At 33.1% G+C, this 18583-nt stretch overlaps 1 protein-coding gene across 4 annotated transcripts in view; it reads right to left on the bottom strand.

Moving 5' to 3' along the window:
- The window catches only part of LOC116343838 (irregular chiasm C-roughest protein-like), a 117857-nt gene that overhangs the window by 16528 nt on the left and 82746 nt on the right, over positions 1-18583 (bottom strand). For 3 of the 4 annotated variants that reach the window (XM_031772096.1, XM_031772099.1, XM_031772100.1), the window contains exon 3: positions 13693-13730. The exons of the other annotated variant lie outside the window; for it this stretch is intronic. The gene's annotated coding sequence lies outside the window, so the exon portion shown is untranslated. The remainder of the gene's footprint in view (positions 1-13692; positions 13731-18583) is intronic. 4 annotated transcript variants of the gene reach the window in all.

Below are 18583 nucleotides of genomic sequence, written 5' to 3'. Positions count from 1 at the left end.
AAGTGAAGTGTATTTGTTGAGGTTAAACGGAACGTGATACTGTAATATAAACTGGCGAACATATACAATTCATTGAGATCACAACGTTCTATACATATACATAGCAGCCGTTTCGGGATCACTTTCATAATCGGTTTTGTTCGGTGGCAGCATTCCGTATATTTTGCAAGTTAATTTATATTTGTTTGGAATCGGTTCGATTGGATACCTGCTTTCAATTCAGTCACACAATCAACCGAATAGAAGAAATAATAGTTGTAGAGCCAACAAAACAAAGCAAAAAAAAACATGAAAATATCATGTATCAAAAGTATATGCAGCACGAAAATCTCGAGGCATGATAAGAAAAAGGTGCCTATGGAATACACAGAACATAAATAGATATTTGTCAAGACGGGATCGAATGTAGTATATCCTTTCATGTTTTCCATTTGCTACGGTCTTTCAAATTCCCGAATAATACTTTTGAAAATTGAGCGCATTCGGTCGATTTTATTCTATGAAAGTATATCGAAGGCAAATACAAATAAAACTCACATTGGAAATTGATCATCAGAAAACGAATTCAAAACAAACGGCAGAAATAATAAAACAATTGGAATCTCGGTTTCAGGTGTGTGTTCCATTCTAGGTTCCATTATATGCAATATTTATTGGATATTTTTATGAGTGGGTCGCCCTTTTTCCATAGCTTTGTTGTCAAAATCAACGGAAAAACCACGGACCGGAAATGTGAAAATAAAATCATCGTTTTTACGACGAGAACATCTTCTTCTTATTATTCTCTGGAGCATATAATCTGTTTTGTTCTTTTTACATTCTTTGTCCTTGTTCTCTCCATCTCTCGCAAAATATGAGACTAATAAAATGATGATAAAAATGTCTTATTTCAAGATGTAAATCACACTGTCATACATTCGCATCTATATTTTACGGCCCTCGAAAGACAACAGAATAAAAAAATAAAAAAAAGAAGAAGAAGACAAGAACAACTTTTATCTTTTAATTATTCAAAGAGAAAAGTCGAAATATGAACGCGACTCAGAGCGCGTACGCTGTCACAAAGGTTGCATTGCATTAAATTTTACTCTTAATATTGTGTTATTGTTGTTAGAGTTGTTGCACGAGCCAAAAGGTAAGCACAAAATGAATCTTTGAATTTTCTTGTTGCTCATTTAACGCAACTTCTTCGCAATGCTTGACTGTGTTTCTGTGTGAAAATGTGTTGTGCGCATTTATCGTCATCGAAATATATATATATATATACGTATCGACCAACAAATATTGTACATCATAAATTTTTCTTTTAGCGATTTGCTAGCAATCTCTTTTGCCTCGCTTTGCTCGCGTTGTCTTTCTTTCATGACTGTATTTTTTGTGTCACACAAAATGCAAACATTTACTTGATTAAATCATACAATGGCAAAAAAATTTCCGAGGTACCCAAGTATCTTGATTATTTTTGAAATGCTTGTAATGCATGCTCACTGGTAACATATTTTAAATAATTTTATCAGGTGAAAAACTTTGTAAATTCATGCCACATAATGCCACAGGCATCGAAGCTATGCAAAATTGCGAAACGAAGCAACAGAGAAACCGAGAATAAAACAACCACAGCAGAGAGATACAAAATGTTGAAATGGTGCTATATTCCATGTATGTGTCGTCGTGTCAAAATTGGATTCGGTGAATGTGTGTATGGGTTTCACACCAGAACGAAACATGCTCTTGCTCATAATGTTTGTACAAACTTTTCCATTGATTTTACAGAATTGTTTAAATTTTCGCTTCAGATGATTTACAATTAGTTGACACAGTTATATTTGAATGTCGCATACTCGGGTAACTCTGCCGCTTGTTGGCGCCCGTGTATGTGGGTGTGTGTGTGTGTGTGTGCGTGTGTCATACAGTGAAATAAATGAAGACAGATTTCGATGTTGTGGTTTTTTATGTGCGATTCTAAGAGCATATTTGATTAATATTTTTCGACAACCAAAATGAAATTAACTCGAATTTGGTTCATCATCTTGTTCGGTGACGCCATCTTAGTTGTCGATGTTTTTGTACACTGTCATACAAGGGTGCTTATATTGATTCATATACGTGAAGATGATATTAATTTGATTTTCGTAAACCAGAAATCCTTTCCCAATGCTCAACAAAGTGATATGCTTTCGACTTGTAAACAAAATTAATGGGGTGAATATGTTGAAACTTGAAAGTCACATTGTTTGATGTGAAAGGTGCTTTCCACCTGCCTGTTTGACATTACCAATTTATCTCTTTGAGTGAATTGTATGGCTATTTTCGGTGACATCCATTCCATGCATATAATTCATGTTAGTTTTGTTTCCTTTGCAAATTTATTCGGTGTCAAAGCATTTTCTGACTTTAAAGAAAACTCGAAACTTTATACAGCATTGGTGTATATGTAACTCTTGTTCTTTTTTTTGTTACTGCACCTATAGCGTTTTCGAAAAACAACCAAACTATACCATTTCATGTGTACTTTAATGAATCCGGTTTTTATGTCACCTTAAAAACTACTGTTGACAAGAAAGAAAATCACAACAACAACAAAAACTTTCTTTTGCTCAAAGAAACGAAAGAGAATGATAAACCTCTTTAATGAAATATGCGCTACAATTTGTAGCCTACAAATACACAATTATATCCATAGCGTGATTTCATTTCCGGTCTGAACTTTCAAGTGCTTAAAGAGTGAAAAGTGTTTTTTTTAGGATTCGATGTCATTGATGTCGTTTGAATTTGTTGTATATCTGCCGTATAAATACAGTGTGACATTCTATATTTATAGACACACAAAAAAGTTCGTCTAAGTAGATTAAGATTATTTCAATAGATGGCGCTATGTTCCGACGAACACTGTGTTGTAAGTCATTTGTAAATTTACACTGAATTTTCGTAGTAAATTTACAAAATGTGTCAAAATAAAAGTCACAATATCATTTTGTAAAAATACTACGAAAAGTCAGGGTAAATTTACAAATGATGAATATATCAGTTTAAATACAACTTTTTCACAATTTTTTGGTAGCATAATTCCAAATCATAATAATAACAATAAAATAACAGAAAAAAACATAAAAAAAAAACAAATAATGTTATTTTTCGACTTCATGTATAGCGACTTTCACTATCGAAATTTACAATATCTCATATTTCGATAGATGGCGCAATACGTATGTTTATAAACTTTTTTGTGATGTCAAACTTGATGACTTCATTTAATAAATAATTATATTTTTACATTAATAATTGCAAAATTTACGATGAAAAAATGGTTTAAAAATAAATAAATTGTTTTTAGAAAATTTAGGGGCAATAATTTTATTTTGATTTATTAAATTTATATTGCAATGAAAAACTATCAATTTTCTGTGAACGTTGGTTTTTTTTGGACGGTTTGTAAATTGAACGCTTATCTGACACATGATATTAACAGTTGACATTTGTTTGTTTACACACAAACAAGTTGAAAAACTATGTGTACTGCGTTCTATCATTAAAGGTTGTAGGAAAAATTGGTCCAATGGAACAACTAACTGTGGGTGAATTAAAAAAAAGATCCCGCGAAATCAGACAAAATGAATTTTCTATGCTATTGTTATACGGAGATTCATAGTAGATTTACAAAAACTTCCAATTTTCATAATTTGTAAAATTACTATGAAATTTTGTAGTAAATTTACAAATGATGTAAATTGGACGATTTTGTAAATTCACTATGAAATTTTGAGGTAATTTTACAAATATATTCAATATAGGTTTTTGTAAATTTACTATGAAATTTTATAGTAATATTACAAATTTTGTAAAATTAGTATAGTATTTCATAGTAAATTTACAAAAACGTCATATTTTCATATTTTGTAGAATTACTATAAAATGTCATAGTACATTTACAAATTTTGTAAAATTACTATGAATATTCATAGTAAATTTACAAAACCATCCAATTTTCATCATTTGTAAATTTACTACAAAATTTCATAGTAAATTTACAAATTATGAAGATAGGACGTTTTTGTAAATTTACTATGAAATTTTGTAGTGAATTTACAAAACCATCCAATTTTCATCATTTGTAAATCTACTACAAAATTTCATTGTAATTTTACAAAATTTGTAAATATACTATGAAGTTTTATAGTAATTCTACAAATTATGAAAAGAGACGTTTTTGCAAATTTACTATGAAATACTATACTAATTTTACAAAATCATTTGTAAATTTACTACAAAATTTCATAATAATTTTACAAATTATGAAAATTGGACGTTTTTGTAAATTTACTATGAATATTCATAGTAATTTTACAAAATTTGTAAATGTAATATGACATTTTATAGTAATTCTACAAAATATGAAAATATGAAGTCTTTGTAAATTTACTATGAAATACTATACTAATTTTACAAAATTTGTAATATTACTATAAAATTTCATAGTAAATTTACAAAAACCTATATTGAATATATTTGTAAAATTACCTCAAAAATTCATAGTAAATTTACAAAATCGTCCAATTTACATCATTTGTAAATTTACTACAAAATTTCATAATAATTTTACAAATTATGAAAATTGGACGTTTTTGTAAATTTACTATGAATCTCCGTAGTAATTTTACAAACACGTAGACTTCAAATATATTTGTAAATTTACTACGAAAATTCATAGTAATTCTACAAATGATAAATATAGTAACCATTGTAGAATTTGACTTATGGCGCGTTGAACAATGCCACACATGACATAAGTGATGTTTGACACTTGAACGTTTTTGAACGTTGTCGAGCGCGCCATCTTTTGAGATTTTTTTTAAAAAATAAACTTTTTTCGTGTGTCTACAAATATAGAATGTCACAGTGTATATACTTTATGTCACAAAAGAATGTTCAAGGTGGTTCTTGGGGAAGATAGGAAGCGTGATTTTTGCGACAATCTTACTCGGTGACTTTGATACAGCACTACACATCAACATAGAACTGTCTCAAAGTTAAATGATATTTTGGTAGTAAATCAGGTATTTTTTTTTCTTCTTAAATAAAAAAGGAATTTGTAGAATATTTTATTTCTTTTACATATGAACACCAGTGCAAAATGCAGAGTTTTTTCTTATTCTTAATTTCTCCTTTTCCCCAGAGAAAACGGATGCATCTTTTTAATGCCCATTTTACAAATGATCATAAAATGGAATTTTATTTGGTTGGTTAGTGTAATACGTGAACTTCGCATCTTTGTCATTGTCACTGTCTCATTTTTCACAACTTCTTATCACAATATAGTCTCGTATAAATCTTGCATTTTTTGTTGTTGTAATTCAAATTTCTTGTAAAACTTTTTGGTGTAAACCGACTGTGATGTCATTTCTGCAACAAAATGCACATATAGATTTAATAGTTTGGAATTTTCTTATACTTATATCTGTTCTTTTTTCTTGGAATCTTTTTTACCACACAAGTTTACTCTGTCATTTTTGACATAACTTTTAATAAAGCTGGATGAAATAGATATTTCTCACTAAATGAAATTAAAGTTGAATTCACCTTGAACCAGAGACACAAATTAAAGCTTTTTGACGTCCGACCATTTAGTGTAGATAAATTCTTCTTAATTGATATCACTAATAAGAATTTCTGAATAGAAAAAACTGAACAGATTACCGAATGTATCAGTATTTTCATTGATTGAGGAGTGCAAAGTGTTGGTACATATATTGCTGTACGTGATAGTATTGTTAACATGTTTCCCTTGATTTATTGTATCGACATTGATCGACAAAGGCGGAAAAAGCTCTAGAAAAAGTGCATTGCACCGAGCCAACAGTAAACAAACATATCATGAAAATGTTGTGTTTTTTTTCTCGCTCATTTAAAATATAAATCTTGGGTGATGGAATTGAACATATGCGTGTATTTACTCCATCAGGATTTTTAATGGAAAATATGGAAATTTTCGATTCCACGGCCCGTTACAAATGAATGTAAATGAAACAAAAAAAAATATAAATTGGAAAAATAGACGCGAAAAAATGGGCAACAGCCCAATTCATATATGAAATAAATTGTGTGAACGTTCGTGTGTGCCTATTTTAATTCTCAAATAACACGCGGAATGCCGGACACAAACAGCGTATTTATTAAAAATTGAAAAATTGATGTGACTACAGATCGATGTGAATGGTGAAATCTTTCGGAAAATATTGTTGAAGCCCATAGATAAATGTATAATGAAGGCGGGAGTAAAAGGAATGAAGAACGCGACAAAATATGTTTGTGTCACAAATGTTTAATTATTGTACTGTACTCTGTATGTTGATTGAATGTTTTCGTTTTAATTGGTTGTGATGAATTTTAAAGCGTGTGTATAATTATTGAAAATGAGAAAACATCGATTGAGGATATTTCCACATATCACGCTTCTGTTCAATTTTTAAAGCGTCAGGATAGTATTTTTTTATTTGGTTGCGTGACCTTAAAGGATTTGCACTCTCTGCTAGCGGCGTTTTTCTAATGTTGTTTGTTGAATAAAATTCGAAATATTGAACAATTATACGATCGGATAAGGTGATACGTTAAAAAGGAATTCCGATTGAATCAAGTCAATACAATTGAATCAAGTCAATTAAATGAAATTTTTAATTACACGTTGATCTTAGATTCCAGAAACATGTGTGTGTGCACAGCATTTAAACTTCTCATACATACATGACCATATTTGATCAAGACATTGTGTGTATTACATCAGCTTATCAAAAACAAATGCTTTGTCCACACTTTGTATAGTGTTTGAATTTAATTAACAGCTATACCATTTGGCCATCGAATGAAAATGTAGAGAGATTGAAATTTTGTACTTCAACCATTCTTTGTATTAAATAAACTTAACCTTTCAGGCAACATGCATGTCGAAGTATTCAATAGAAAATATATATTGTTTGCCTTCTTCCTTATATTCGGAACTGAACATTTTTTTTTCGTTCAACTTCTCCGAGGGAGCGATAAAGATTTCGGATGACAAAAATATGATATATGTATGACATTTTTTCCATATTTACCAATAGCAACGACGAAAACAACAACAAAGAAACCAACTTATTTCATAACATTGTTGCCAAAAATAACTTCTTCTCGGTGGATTATAAGCTATGAATGATGGGAAAACCCGGAAAATAACCTGAAAAATATATTCTTTTTTATAGAAAATGTTTGTGGGTGCTTCTGTTGTTGTTGTCATTCAACACAGATAATCTGGATTGATGCTCGTTACACAACTGATCCAAACGGTGACGCACTTCACTCAATGGAGTCCACTGTCTTCGTCGTCATTGTCGTCGATTTTGGGTAAACAACTTCGGGCGATGCTGATGACATATCGAAATGATGATATGAAAGCACATTTCGTACACACCATTTCGGGCATGTGAGACATTTGCACATATATTAAACCGAACTCGAAACGAAAAACACACACGGTTGTTCCTTCATAAAAATTTCATGTGACAACATATCCGTTGCTAATTTTAATTCATTCATGTACGCCGGGTCTGAATGCACTATTCAATAATGTATGATGCGACGACTTTACTAAATGTTTGCAAGATTATCAAAACACACATTGTGTCATGCACATATAGATTCAACGTTGTTCGGGTTGATGAAAATGGAAAGAGCGCAATGAAAATGTACGCCATTGTCATCACTAGATTAGGTAATAATAGAATAATGGCAAGCAAATAATGTATGTTGTGTTTTTGACACGATGTCTGCATGTATTTAGCCAACAAACGTGCATGCGGCAAATTCGAAGGCAAATCGCATTGAATGAAGACCGATTTATACATAATATACATTTTTCAAGCATTGACGCTTTTAAAGCTCCTGCAATTTACGCCATTTGAGAGAATATCCGGACACATTGGGAGTATAAAGTAGAAAGCCTGCGACTATGGAAGTGGCGGCAACGTTCGTGGCAAGGATGATGACGACAACAATTACCCAAAAACATTCAAGACAATATAAAATTGAGAATGTTGCTTATACAACAAATGCAGAGGAAGAGAGCAAGGGATATGGAGAATGAGACATTTAACACACGAGCAAAGGCAAACTTATAGAGTTTATTACTTCTTTTGTCAGCATAAATAAACAAGTCTCTATTTCTCATCGTCATCATCTGTGTCTGTGCGAGTGAAAAGACAAACTGTACATTTCGCACATATTTAATTCGTTTAATTGTATGGAAAAGTGGTGTTCGTGCACAATGCACAACTGAGAATTAGTGTATATGTGAGCGAGCATACACAACTGTTGCTGTACGTTTTGGCTTTTGTGTGTTTCCAAAATTGAAACATTCAACTCAAACTCTTTCTTTTTCGTCACGAGCACCATTAAGCACGCGACATGAACAGCTTCCGTTTATATATTTTAATTCGGAATTAAACACATACACAACTGAAATCATATAATGTGGCCGTCTCTTTGTCCCTCCATGTCCATTTCTCTTTTTTGAATTTTCACTCTGCTTCTTCTGCTGCTTCGACAATGCTAACCACTCCAAAGTTCTTAATAGATAAGCCAAAGATACACAAAAAATATAAAATAATGACATTATCGAATTAGTTCGTTGTTTCTTCTTCGTTTTTTCGTTGTCATTTTTTTTGCGGACGCTCAGCGTGCATGGAATGTATTCAATGCACATTCATAATAAGGAAAAGAGAATGCAAGAGAAACGAAAAAGAAAAGTATTTTTTAATCGAGATTACGTCAAAAGTGAAACTAAAGTTGAAATTAATGGTGCCTGATTTTTTGAATGAATAATGATAATTTAAATATTACCATTATAATATTGCTATCCCACCGCCCTTTTTTTTTAAATGCAAATGAGAGAGACCCAAACCGTACAACAGCCGACTATTGTTGTCCAATAAAATGGCTTTTTCGAATTTTATCCTTTGCAACTTTATGCATTGAGTGTGATTCTGTCTTTTCACGTAATCAGATATGTCATTGTGTATAATTTGTCATATGCATATTATACCAACCCCCGAAGCGCACACATATACCCATCCAGCCCACAAAAGCCAAAACGTTTTAAATAAAGATCGGATGCATTCATCATATCCACAGACATTTCATATCGAAAGTTTTACGCTTTGTTAAACGCTGTTTGTTGTTAGGTATATAAAAGCGCGTGATGGCGGACGTACACACGCGTGCCAAGAAAAATTCCTATTGCAAAACATAAATAAGTCGCATGAGGCACACAAAATGGAATGTGTGCTGTGCTCGGCTTTCGCTTTTTTTGATTGTTTGTAATCGGTTAGAATGATTAATCATTCAACACTGTGAAACTTTATATTTTGCAACACAATTTCTCAAAATGTGAATAGATGTCATGCTTTTACAGAATGGCTTAATGCCTAAATAGCTGGGTACACGACCGTTTTCAAGATTCCATGGAAGATGGGAAAAAAAGAAGGCGAATAAACAAACGGAAGAAAAGGAATGATGCAGAAACGACAAATGAAAAATCTTAAAACCATTAGTATCTCCGACCCAAATTCATATTTAAGTATTTTTTGCATGTGATACTAATATTTAATTCATCGGCTCCGAGATCATATGCATGTGATATGTGACAAAATAATTACGCCCTGATTAATTCATCTCGCTCTCTTTCCCTTTCTTTTTCGTTTTTTTCTCGTTTGGAAGGGAAAAGGCGGAAATAATTGTATTTAAATAATAAATACACACGTGACGTGTTATAATTTTAACTCAAATTGGCCTATAGGTCAAAAGTTTGAGTCAAAACTATATGCATTGAAACGTCGTCTAAACATTTTACCAACCCATTTTTTGAAGCAGAGACAAAAAAGTTTAGATGAAAAAAAGTCGTATAACATATTGAAAAGGATTAAATTATGTACCAGCGTTCTCAACGGCGGCCATTTTTCGATTCCGACGCCGATCCGACGCCGAGGATATTCAATCCGAGGCCGACCGATCTCCGAATATCTCGGATCGGATCGGATCGGTGGTCGGTCGTGGTCGGTGCTCGGAGTTCGGAAATATTTAATGAAATGATTTTGACAAGAAGAAGAAATCGATTGAATACAGCGCACATCGAACAATTGTTATTTTTGAATAGAAATTTAAAATGATCTAAATTTTTAAAAACGAATGAATGAGATAAATTGACGATTAATAAAAATGGGTACAAAAGAAAAATTAATTCAATTTAAAAAAAATATTGGTTTTAATTTTGTGAGCATCCGATCAATATCCGAAAACCGAATTCCGAAAAAAAATCCGATGGAAAACTCGTTCCGACGCCGACCGAACTCCGAGTATTTTCGGTTCGGATCGGATCGGCGGTCGGTCGGCGGTCGGACCTCGGTCGGATTTGCGAACCCTGTTATGTACATATGGATAAAATAAAATGACGCAGTGTATGGAGTCGAAGGCAATAAATGACAGCGACTTAATCAAACTAATTTGAGCAATAAACTTTGGTATAATAATGAATTATACACACACCATAGAATACTGAGGAAAGAAAAAGGAGGTGGGAGTTGAGGGAAAGTACGTTCAATGATATAGGTCATTGCGACAATAAAAACTAAATGCTAGAATTATTCTTGTCATACACTTGGTAATCAAGTGCGTTTTTTTTTTCTTCTTGTTGTTTATTTTCTTTTTCTATTGTGTTACCAAATAAACCAAACAAATTACCTATTTATTTGGCGTATTTCGTCAAACCATGACTGTCGACTCGATTTAAATCCTTGTCATTTATTACCCAATTCCATTGTCGCGCTCTTTATTTTCATCGCTTATGTCGTCTTATGTGCACTTTGCAACCCCCTCTATTCTCACGTAATAAATGTTGTCGGCTTTCAATAGACGACGACGGCCAATGTGCAAACGTTAACGCTGCAATCAATTCTTATCCAGTTCGCTTTGCGTTCGTACACACACACACTCACTCACACACTGGCAATCAAAAGCGTTCGTCTAATTTATTTAAATCGAATGAAAATATTGTCACAAAATCAAGCAGAAATTCTCTATTGATCTAAATTATTAAGCTAAGCTCCAGTGTTTTCATTGAATGGCAAAGTCAAAACAAAAAGGTAGTAAGTACAGAGAGAGAGAGAGAGAGAGACTTCCGTTCAATTTTCAACAAGCTGAATCACTTGAATCGATTGCACTATATCACATTCGTGATAATGGTTTATTGTCTTAAAAGATTTACTTGAGAATAATGTAATCTCTTTTTGATGTTGTCGACAACTTGATCGAGATTTATAGCTGCAAAGGCATTGTGAAACGTGAATGCCATTGCAATGCAGTTAAATCAATAAATACAATCAAAAAAGCAAATACATAAACGAATTTATACAATTCTTTTATAGCGCATGGGGTATGGGTGCTTCAATAGAACGGAAAAGCCCATGAACACGATATAGATCGCCCAGCACTGATTTCGTTGAAAGAAAAATGGTTTTGCTTGATATGTGTGTGATTTCGAAACAAAACTTGAATTGGACACGTCAATATATAGAATCAGCTAAATAAAGAATACACAGAAACCAAAATGAAGAGAAATTGAGTAGAGACAGCGATCCGTATAGAGAACGAGTGGTCACCATGAATTCAGAGCGCGCTCTTTATTTTCTATCTTTGTATGCAGTTCGTTTGTATCATTTTTCATTGTTTGTATTTCTCGTATTGACATTTTTCTTTCTGACAATGGTAACAAACAACAAAACGATCGAGACAACACACACACGAGCGAAAAAAAATGAAAATGTCGGTCGCGCGTTCAACGACAATAATAACAAATGGCAGCAAATAAAATGAAAAACAAAAACAAATGTGTCGCATCGGCACAGTGTCATGCGCCACAACAGACCATAATACTCACACACAAAGGCACACACACACACGTTACATACAATGAAAATAATAATGACAAACCGTGGCCGATACCCATCCATCCAATGAAAAATTCATTTTGAAACCGTAGAGAGAAAAATCTAAGAGGAGAAAAACGTTCAATCTCTTTGGAATTTTTGCTGAAATAAGAATGCCACACAAATACTTGCAAGCTAAATTTTGAGAGCAACGGAAAATCGTAATATTAGTACACAATAAATATTGTACAAATATTTTAAGAATATTTCGTTATTATATTTATCAATTCCATTGTATAAATATAAAAATGTTTGCATTTATGTTGTTCATTGTTTTTCCTTTTTTTATCATCAAGAATCCAACGTGTAATAGCGTGGCGCTGAGCAAGCATAACAAAAGCGCCCTTCTTTCTTCACATTATTATTTTTTTGCCTTTAATAGAATGTGCAAAGATCAAAAGGGAAGCAAAAAAAGCCTTTACTAAACAAATTTGTTTAATACAAAATTTAGTGCAAACTAAGAAAGCCCATCAAACAAAGAACCGTAAAATATGTGCGTGAGTGAAAAATGTTTCATTAGATAATGCGTACACCATTAAGAATATCTATGTGTAATACAGCTGGCTTATGCGCTGCCAACAAATACGAACGGTGCTGAGAATGTGTCACCATGTCATTCATATTATGGCTGATGAAAGCTATCGACATGAAAAAAGAACGAAAACAGCAAACGCACAACAACAACAACCAAATACCACTTTACTATAGACGACATTTTCGAGTAATAAACGTAAAATATTGCTGATGTTTTTATGACATTGTATTGACAATACAATAAATTTCGGGTCGTTCCGGTATGTTCACGTTCATTTTTGCCTTTGAAACATAAGTATATACACATTTTTTTCTATACATATACTATATATTTGGCAGTGTCTGTTAATGATTTCCTTGTAATTTGGACAAAAAGAAAATTGTGTATATGATGTTTCAAAGGTTCGTAATTTTGACCTGGTCAGAGCAGCTTACTAACGTCGATAGAAGTAATCCTCACCCCATTTTTCGGTGACAAATTTAATAAAATGGAACATGCTTCCAAACGAAAAAGTATTACGAATTTCTTATTTTCAGTATAAACATGTGAAAGTTTATTATCTCTATTCAGCAAAGAAAAAAGTTAGATTCACACACGCAAGAATCGAAATTGAATTACGTTTCGCTTCCGTTCCAGTAACTTAGTTTTCACTTGTACTATTAATATTTTTCAACTTATTTTTCTGACGATTTTCCTTTTACCCACCCCGTTAACTTCACAGTATAATTTACAAATTTTAAAATTTTCTGCATTTTTATTGTCCAACTTTTATCCACATTCGAAGTTATTGAATGATTCTCCATGACCTTTTAAGTGATAAAAAATTACCTACAGTGATGATTAGCATGTGTTCAAATTATAGGTTAGAATCGTTTTATAATTTCTCTTTAAATGTCATTCGGGAAATTTGATGCAATAGCGCTTTGGAAATTGAATGTTGAACGTTTAAAACGTAACCGTATTATTTCACTTAAATGAATAAAAGTAACGTATACTTAAAATAGAAATGTTATGTGTAGAATGTCCTAGGTAATGTCAATTCTTAAAAAAATACGATGTTGAAAACAGAGTTATTCAGAATTGACATAGTTCATTTTATGGAAATGGACATAAATATACAGAACATCTAAGAATATAATAAACACTTACTAAAAACGTATTTTAATTCTAGACAACGGCGGAAAAATCTGTGAAGAAATAAGAAAGAAAAGAGACAATTAGATGGAAGTTGAGAGAAAAAAGTAGATTAATAAACTGTTTATTTAGCATTCCGTCCAATTTGATATGTTTTAAGGAGTCTGCTAAGACTTCGTAAGTTTTTGAGTGTAACTTTTCTTTGTCGAAAATGTTCTATTTGTCCTTTGAAAATGGCAAGTTTTTTTTTAAGTCATGGAAAGTTTTAAAAGTGTGTATATTATAAAATGAGGCACTTTATGCTATAGTTAAATGTGAAATAAAGCATCCAAATGTCAACGCATTTTCATAATTCTATTCCCTGTCCGTGCTGAGTAGTGAACAAGCAAGCGCGACATAATTTCGACGACAGCCAAGAACAATGGCACACTGCTTATTATATTGTGCTAGCAGAGAATTTGAAATGTGACACTAGCAATTTGTTGTGTATTTTTTTCTCTTTAGCTTGTCGTAAATGGTGATGCATAAACACAGTTATAAAGTTGTGAAGTATTTCATTCGCTGAAACAACAGAAAGTAGCAAAAAAAAAGAAAGAAGAAGAATAACTAAAAAAACACCATCAAGAGCTGAAAGTCAGCAATGCACAACAGCTTGCAACTCGCATACACAATCATTCGCGTAATAGTCGTTAGAACGAAAAACATGGTAAAATGCATTTACTTCGCGATTTTGTTGTTATTTTTTGGGCTGTCGTGTCAGTTATTTGGGTTGTTTCCAAACAATAGTTGTTAAGTTCAAATTATAAGCATCCCTTCATTTGTCTTGGGTGGGTGTTTGTAGCATGGCAATGTTCTCGTAACCGCGCAGAAAATGAAATACTTGATGTTAAGACAGACCCCATAATAAATCGGATGGGCCGACTGGGAAAGTGCAAATCTGATTACACAGCAAGAATTTTTGGAGTAGTTTATTGCGTTGTGCCTTTTCGACACCACCAAATCGATGTGGCGGAAGACGGCACACGCTAGGCAAACGCATACACACGAAAGACAGAAGACACAAAGTGGAAATAAGAAGCTTATCGAAAATGACAATGCAATTGGAATCCGTTGCCCAAATAAAAGCTATAGAACTTCATTACATACAATAAATAAATTCGGATGCACCAAAACGAGAAGAAATGCACTATAAAAACTATTCTTCGATTTATCTCTCTCTCCCTTTCTCACACTGTATACATATATATCTGTATTTGTTCAGTATCTGTTTTGTAAAAGATGTACAATTGTACATTGTACATTCGGATTATGTTTCACAGCTGAGTTTTCTCGTTTTGTCCTGCATTGTTCGTGCAATCAATTTAGCTTTTTGGATTTTGGTGGCTGGCTCGGATGCGTTCAATATGCGAAGTTGTCGCAATATTTTCTAATATTCGTGGAAAATCGAAATTAAAAACTTTGCAGAGAGAGTGGCGTGCAACTAGGGATCTTAATATATACCCTAACACACATATATATTGAAAAGTATTCGAGCACGATTTGTGCCGAATCGTTGTATCACATCGATAGCTGCGAACATCAAATCCAGAAAAATGGCACTGATATACTACAACGAATGAAAATCACATAAGTGTTTTATATTTAAGGCAGGAAAAAAACAAATCACAAAACCTCGATTTTTTTTCTCTTTTCTCTCTCTCTCCGCAGGCAATCCATTTTTCAGTTGGCACAGTTTGAAGGTTGAAAATTGTGTAAATCGCTAAAAAATGGCCCATTCAATTGTAGTTCAACTCAATTTTTCTTTTGCCTATTGTCGGAATGCAAATGCGAATTGAAGCACATATTTAGCAGCGTGCATTTGCAACCATCTGCATTGTTCGCATAGCGCGAGCCAGCAAACGAGCATAAACCAAAAGAATAAAAAAAAAGGAGCAGAAGAAGACGACAACGACAACAACAACAATGAATACGTGACTCTTATGTATACTCACTAAAGCTTAATTTATCACCGGTTTTCAAATTGGGACAGTGTATAGAGAAAAAAAAAATACACATATAAACATGAAAAGCATCGCTGCGTTTCCACAGTTGGAAAAATTTTGGTAGCATAAATTTATTGCCCGCAACGCGAACCATCAAACACACAACGAGAATATGGAACACATTTAACCACATAAATACGGTTGCTATGTGTCCCTTCTTTTTCGGTTTTTGTCTTTCTTCATTCCATTTCTCTGTGTCTCTTTATTTCTCTCTTACGCTATTTTTCATTTTCTTCCTTGCTTATAAATACTTTTGTTCTCTCTTCTTCTTGTAAATGTTGAATTTTTGTCACCGCAAATGTCCCGATGATTTTTTACATTCATTTTATACATACTTGACTTAAAGAAAGCCAGACCATATTTACTTTTTGATACATTTGCATTTCGTTTATTTCATGCATTTTGTTTATCTTTGACTAGTATTACAGTGCACAAGTTACACACACATACAAGCGAACAGATAAATACTGTGCCGGACGATGATTTCGCTGTCGGGCTGATGTTCTCAATGCTTGATGGGAAAATGCCACGTAGACAAATATTGTAAATGGTGCAATTCACCAGAGTCAGGATTTTATGTGATTTTGATTTTGTATATGTATGATTGTTGTCCCAACGGCAATCACAAAAGTTCTCGAGATGAGAGACACATATCATTTATATCGTATATATTGTAGTATATTTCATTTCGTCGGAAGTACTTCCCGTTTGAAAACATCGAAATTCTGCATCGTTTTCATTTCGATAATAAAATACCCATTTCATTACCAAAACATTTATCGAAACAAGACAAACAATATGTGTGTGCAGATTTTTGAAGAGATATGCAACATTTTAGGATTTTCATATCCGAGTGCATATTGAAAATCATTAAGTAGATACTTAAAGTATTTATCAGTCCGATGAATGTGAAGCTCGACGTTAAATACGAAAGGAACAGTAAAAGTGAAGGAGAGAGAAGGTCGAATGTGTATGAAGTAAAGTTACCACGTGTTTATTTGTTCTCTTGAAAAAAGCATGTGTGTTTGTTTCGTTGATATTCCAAATATTTGGCCGAAATTCCATTCTCTCTATGGAAAATCTTCCTGTGAACAAGTCTGAAAGCAATGTGATTTTCGTGTTGTCGTGCGGTTCCCTTTGTTGCGTACTTATTCTATCTAAGCAGCTTACTACTACTGAATCGATGGAAATTCAAAATATTTTGAATGTCAAAAGACGAGACGATCGAGGGAAAAAACACAACCGCATCGCTTCCATGTTCTTGATTTATATGATTCACGTTGCCGTTCTTTTTTTTGCCTTTTATTTTTTTCGTTCACAAGGAAATGTAATTGGCTGTTCGTAACCAACATACTGTAACATCTTCACACAGCACAATCAAATAAACATCGTAAACTGGCATGTATACATCGAATGCAAGAGCCAACGCTGTATGCAAAATAAACAGTGCAACACAAATATATTGAGAGAAGCCTCAGCTAAATTTTATGACATCAAATGTTTCGAATAAAAATTGTATGGAGCTTGTTTTCCATGTCTTTTGTATTCCATCCAATCTGATTGCAAACTTTTGCAGCCTCCTGAACTGAAACGAAATACAAGCTCTCGGTCACTCCAAAAAGAGCGAACCATCGACTGGCTCTTGCTCAAATAGGATTATTACAAACGGAGCAAGTGCCACAGTGTGTATGGTTCAGAGAAAGAAAGAAAGAGAGAGAGGGAGAGAGAGAGAGAACGAATGAGCACAATATAAATATTTCAATGCAAATGCATCATATGTAAACGTTTATTAATAATGTGCTCCGAATTACACTGAATTGGACATTTGTATTGTTTGTTAGCACAAAATAGTGCACGAGTCTGCATTCTTTGCACTTTGCACTTTCCCGAAACACGACGAGCATATGAGAGAGAGCATTTGCAATCCGTTGCATTCACCATGCACATCCTGGGCCTTACTCTTTCTACTTCACATTTAGAATCGAATCGTAAGCCCGAATGCTCTCTGTATATAATTTGAAAAATATGTTAAATTACATTTTGATTTATTTACAAATGGCATGTAGAGCTACTGTGTTTGCTTCTCTCATATTTTCGCATTTCGAATTATTATTATTTTGTAAGATGTAATAAAATTTTATTACTTCGTTTCTTGGTAAATATAATCCAGCCGCCGGGCTATTTCACAAGTAGATTTTTGCCTCCCAGAGATGTGCTTATCTCTCTTTCTCTCTTTTTCATTCGTTTCAAAACTTATTTTACGCCAAATATAAATAATTCAAGCGTTTTTATGAGTTTTTCTCGGGCACACATTTTGTGTGCGGTAAATGAAAAAAGAAAAGAAAACAACCAGCACGGCCATTATAATTGAAGGAATGGAATCAGCTCCCAATTATTACACCTAGTGCTCTCTGCTCGTTCACTCTGTCTCTCATATCCCGTTCGTTGGTTATCAAGAAGATTCATGTGATCTTGTTAACTATGAATGCACATTATCACGTTCACATATTCAATTTTGTTTGATAGCACACCGACGAACATGGATGCAAAAGCCGTATCTTTTTTTTGTAAGTGGCATTTGAACAAAATGAAATTTCCGTTTGAGTATAATGTAGGAATTCACGTATTTTTGAAGCGGCAAATATGTCAGCGAATGTAATTACATTATTTCTCCTCAATGGATTTGGAGATCGTGCGTGTACTTTAAAATGATTTACACGAAAGATTGAAAGGGCTGAATCAATCGCTTAATGCCACCACATTACACATATAGACACACCTTGATTTTTGAATTATTGATAAGAAAATGATGATTTTATTTCGAAATCGGCACGATACTCGGCTCCAACAAATTCACATTTATG

This window comes from Contarinia nasturtii, unplaced genomic scaffold (genome assembly GCF_009176525.2).
Source record: "Contarinia nasturtii isolate CC-2019 unplaced genomic scaffold, AAFC_CNas_1.1 Cnas_scaffold_1037, whole genome shotgun sequence".
NCBI lineage: Eukaryota > Metazoa > Arthropoda > Insecta > Diptera > Cecidomyiidae > Contarinia > Contarinia nasturtii.
Note: the sequence above shows the minus strand (reverse complement) of the source record. Positions and strands in the feature narration are given on the sequence as shown.